Here is a 6,000-nt window from a genome sequence, read left to right as displayed (position 1 = left end):
TCCTAGCTGGAGCAATCAGACAACAGGAACATATAAATGGCATCCAAATTGGAAAGGAAGAAGTCAAATTATTCTTGTTTGCAGATGATATGATCTTATATTTGGAAAAGTCTAAAAACTTCCCAAGAAAACTATTAGAACTGACAAATTCAGTAACGTTGCAGGATACAAAAATCAGTAGCATTTCTATATGCCAACAATGAACAATCTGAAAAAAAAATACAGGAAGTAATTCCATTACAATAGCTACACATAAAATAAAATATCAGGAATAATTTAACCAAAGATCTCTACAATAAAAACTATATAACATTGATAAAGAAATTGAAGAGTACACCAAAAATGGAAAGATATTCCATGTTGATGGATTGGAAGAATTGATATTGTTAAAATGTCCATACTATCCTAAGCACTCACATATTCAATGCAATCCCTATCAAAACACCAATAACATTCTTCACAGAAATAGAAAAAAAATTCTATAACTTATAGAGAACCACAAAAGACCCAGAATAGCCAAAGCTATCCAAAGCAAAAAGAACAAAACTGAAGGAATCACATTACCTGACTTCAAGTTATACTACAGAGCTATAGTAATCAGAACAGCATGATACTGGCATTAAAACATATACATAGACCAATGGAACAGAATGGAGAACCCAGAAATAAATCCACACACCTACAATGAACTCATTTATCACAAAAGTGCCAAAAACATACACTGGGGGGAGGATATTTTCTTCAATAAATGGTGCTGGGAAAACTGGGCATCTATATGCAGAAAAATGAAACTAGACCCCTATCTCTCAACATATACAAAAATCAAATTAAAATAAATTGAAAAATCTAAGACTTCGAACTATGAAACTACTAAAAGAAAGTATCTGGGAAACTCTCCAGGACATTGGTCTTGGCAAAGATTTCTTGAGTAATACCTCAAAAGAACAGACAACCAAAACAAAAATGGACAAATGGGATCATATCAAGTTTAAAAAGATTCTGTGAAGCAAACATTCAACGAATTAAAGCAACAATCCACAGAACTGGAGAAAATATTTACACACTATCCATTTAACGAAGGATTAATAACCAGAACATGTAAGGAACTCAGACAACTGAATATGAAAAAATCTAATAATTATATTTTTTAATGGGCCAAAGATTTGAATAGAAATTTCTCAAAAGAAGACATACAAATGGCAAACAGATATATGAAACATACTCAACATCATTAATCATCACAGAAATGCAAATCAAAACTACAATGAGATATCTCTCAACCCACTTAAAATGGCTTTTATCCAAAAAATAGGCAACAATTGATGCTGGCAAGGATGTGCATAAAAGAGAACCCTTGTACATTGTTGGTGGGCATGTAAATTAGTACAATCTCTATGGAAAACATTATAGCAACCTAGTATGGAGGTTCTTCAAAAACTAAAAATAGAACTACCATATTATCCAGCAATCCCACTGCTAGATATATACTCAAAAGAAAGAAAATCAGTATATTGAAGAGACACCTGCGCTCCCATGTTTATTGCAGCACTATTCATAATAGCCAAGATTTGGAGTGTGTTCAACAGATAAATGGATAAAAAGAATGTGGTACATTTATACAATAGAATATTATTCACCCATAAAAAAGAATGACATCCTGTCATTTGCAACAGCATGGATATAACTGGAAGATATTACGTTAAATGAAATATTATATTAAAAGAAAGACAAATACATGTTCACTCATATGTGGGGGCTAAAAGTTAAAACAATTGAATTCATGGAGATAGAGAGTAGAATGATGGTGATCAGAGGCTGAGAAGGGTAGCAGAAATTGGGGGATAAAGTGGGGATGGTTAATGAGTGTAAAAATATAGTTATATATAATGAGTAAGATCCAGTATTTGATAGCACAATAGGGTGACTACAATCAATGATAATTTATTGTATATTTGAAAATAACTAAAAGAGTGGAATTGGAATGTGCCTACCACAAAAAAAAGATAAATGCTTGACATGACTCCAATTACACTGATATGATTATTACATTTGATACCTGTATCAAAACATTGAATGTACCCCATAAATACAAGTACCTACAATGTACCCATAAAAATTAAAATTAAAAAAATTAACATGAAGTTACACAATGTTTTATCAGTCACGTTTACAGGGATTCTGACAATTAACATACAATTTTCATACACATCATATTCCTCTTTATTCTCTCAATTACTTTTGCCTCAGGTAAAAGTATTCTTATTTTAGGGATGAGGAATCTGGGCCTCAGAAATTCAATATCTTGACCAAGTAAGTACATGGTGTCTGCAGGTGCTATGGAACCCATAACATCTGAGTCTTGCACCCTTTCTCCCAAATAAAACATTCAGTTCAACTGGGTTTGCTAACATTGACTGATTGTGTACTGTGTTTCGATATTTCGTGATTCAGCCTAGTGAGTGACTTGCAAAGTAAATATTAATTTAGTTAATAATTACAGTGCCAATCGACTAAAAAGGGGGTCAGAGAGTATAGTTTTATTCACCTTTAGTACTTGAGTGAGTCTAGATCTTAGTTAATTCTGTACCCAGGGTGAAGGGTTACTGCCTAACTCCCATACCTCCAAATTCTAGAAGAACTGCAACTACACCACCTTATTTTGGATAAAATAAGCTCAATTGCTCTCTTTACAGCAATTATTTTATTCCTTGAGAGGTGAGTGCCCCTGATTTGCCCTCCTCCCTTTTGATGAACTAAGTCTCCTGCCTAGACCTTTTATAGAATGAAGGAATCATAGATAAGTTAAAGATAGAGGGGGCCTTTAATTTTGATTCATTTTTAAGGAATGAGCATTTGGTGACCCAATGAGATAAAGTACCACCAATGCGAAAGTGTGTGAGAATTTCAGTTTTTCAACTCCCAGTTTAATGATACTGCGCATCCCATCCTGTAAAACACACATCTCAATCAAAATGATCAGGAGAGTATCAGCATTAAGCCCTCCACAGTCACAGAATAATGCAAACCTCAGCTTGGCTGCAATTGTGGATTACAGTGGGGATTTTTTAATTAGTAGAATTTATTTTTTAGGATTGTTTTGGGTTCCCAGCAAAACTAAGTGGAAAGTACACAGTTCCCACATACTCCCTCCTCTCACCCACAGATAACCTCCCCCACAATTAGTTACTCTCAGCAGTAAGGTTTCATAACTACAATCAATAGACCAATATTGACACATCACCATCAACAAAGTCCAGCTTATATAGGGTTCATATATAATGTATGACATGTATGCAGCACGTTAGTAGCATACAGAATAGTTTCAATCCCCTAAAAGTCCTCTATGCTCTGCCTATTCTTTCCTCTTTCCCCAAGCCCTTCGCAAAAAATATAATATTTTAGTGTCACCATAGTTTTGCCTTTTCCAGAATGTCATATAGATAGAATCATACAGTATATAGCCTTTTCAGGTTAGTTTATTTTAGTTACTGGGATGCATATGTTTCCTCCATGTCTTTTAATGGCTTGACAGCTCATTCCTTTTTAACAATAAGCAATATTCCATTGCATGGATTTACCACCTTGTTTGTTTATTCACCTATTGAAAAACATGTTAGTTGCTTCCAGTATTTGGCAATGACAAATAAAAAGTTGTTAAAATCATCCATGTGCAGGTTTTTGTGTAGAAATAAGTTTTCAACTCATTTAAGTAAATACTGAGGTCTCCTGGTGCTAAGAAGCATTCCCTGTTTGATTTTTACTGGTCCCACATTAGAAGGAAGTGATCAGTGACTAGGAGTCAGTGCCAAAACCCTTTTAGCCACATCTGAGCAAGAAGGAAGTTTCAGAAAAGTGGTCCCCAGGCTGTCTTCCTGGAGTTTCCTGTTAAGTTAATTTTGTCTGTTCTGTAGGTAATGGCTATAATCTCAAAGTGCTGGGCCAGCATTCTTCTGTTAAGAATTGCACTTCTGCAGAAATTTAACAAGTTACAGGTAAAAACACAAGAAAAAACAAGTAACCGTGTGTAGAAACCTGGCTTCTAGAGCTCCCCATTTTACAGTGATTGCATAAAAACTGTCTCTTCTTGGCAGCCTCAAGTAAATTAATAGTAGCATGATAATCTCAGTTTGCAAAATAGCTTTAAGCCATGAACCTAGGTTTAAAGGCAACCAATCGAAAAATCAAATGACCACAGGGAATTAACAGATGACTTGTAAGATAAAAGATGAGATGGCCATCTTAAGAAACAAACTAGCTACCATGATGGAGCTGAAAAACCACTGCAAGAATATTATAATGCAATCATAAGTATTAACAGCAGGATAAACCAAGCTGAGGAAAGAATCTCAGAGCTTGAAGACCAGTTCTCCAAAATAACTCATTCAGACAAAAATAAAGAAGAAAGATAAAAGAAGAATGAACAAAACCTCCAAAAAAATATGAGATTATTATCCATTTTCATACTGCTATGAAGAAATATCTGAGGCTGGGTAATTTGTAAAAAAGAAAAGGTTTAATGGACTCACAGTTCCACATGCCTAGAGAGGCCTCACAATCACGACAGAAGGTGAGCAAAGGCATGTCTTACATGGTGGCAATCAAGAGAGCATGTGCAGGGGAGCAGCCCTTTATAAAACCATCAGATCTCATGAGACTTATTCACTATCACAAGAACTGCACAGGAAAAACCTGCCCCCATAATTCAATTACCTCCCACCTGGGTCCTTCCTACAACATGTGAGTATTATAAGACCTACAATTCAAAATGAGATTTGTGTGAGGACAGAGCCAAACCATATTATTCCACCCCTAGCCCCTCCTAAATCTCATGTCCTTACATTCCAAAACCAATTATGCCTTCCCAATAGTCCCCCCCGAGTCTTAACTCATTCCAACATTAACCCAAAAGTCCACAGTTCAAAATCTCATCTGAGACAAGGCAAGTCCCTTCTGCCTATGAGCCTGTAAAATCAAAAGCAAGTTAGTTACTTCCTTGATACAATGGGGATACAGGCATTGGGTAAATACACCCATTGCAAATGGGAGAAATTGGCCAAAACAAAGGAGGTACTGGCTCCATACAAGTCTGAAATCCAGTAGGACAGTCAAATTTTAAAGCTCCAGAATGATCTTCTTTGACTCCATGACTCACATCCAGGTCACACTGAAGCAAGAGATAGGTGCCCATGGTCTTGGGCAGCTCCAACCCTGTGGCTTTGCAGGGTACAGCCCCACTCGTGGCTGCTTTCACAGGCTGGTGTTGAGTGTCTGTGGCTTTTCCAGGCACATGGTACAAGCCAAACTGTTGGTGGATCTACCATTCTGGGAACTGGAAGATGGTGGCCCCCTTCTCACAGCTTCAGAAGGCAATGCCCTGGTGGGGACTTTGTGTGGGGGTTCCCACCCCACATTTCCCTTCTGTACTCCCCTAGCAGAGGTTCTCCATTAGGGCTCCACCCCTGCAGCAAACTTTTGCCTAGACACCCAGGCCTTTCCATACATCCTCTGAAATCTAGGCAGAGGTTCCCAAACCTCAATTTTTTTTTTAAGATGGAGTCTTGCTCTGTCACCCAGGCTGGAGTGCAGTGGCAGAATCTTGGCTCACTGCAACCTCCACCTCCTGGGTTCAAGCTATTCTCCTACCTCAGCTTCCCGAGTAGCTGGGATTACAGATGCCCACCACCACACCCAGTTAATTTTTTTGTATTTTCAGTAGAGATGTGGTTTTTCCATGTTGGCCAGGCTGGTCTCAAACTCCCGACTTCAGGTGATCTGCCTGCCTCATCCTCCCAAAGCACTGGGATTACAGGAATGAGCAACCACACCTGGCCTCCAAACCTCAATTCTTGACTTCTGTACACCCACAGGCTCAACACCACCTGGAAGCTGCCAAGGCTTGGGGCTTGCGCCATCTGAAGCTACAGGCCAAGCTGTACCTTGGCCCCTTTTAGCCATGGCTGGAGCAGCTGGGATGCAGCGCATCAAGTCCCTAAACTGAAC

This window comes from Pan paniscus, chromosome 8 (assembly GCF_029289425.2).
Source record: "Pan paniscus chromosome 8, NHGRI_mPanPan1-v2.0_pri, whole genome shotgun sequence".
NCBI classification, from domain to species: Eukaryota; Metazoa; Chordata; class Mammalia; order Primates; family Hominidae; genus Pan; species Pan paniscus.
Note: the sequence above shows the minus strand (reverse complement) of the source record.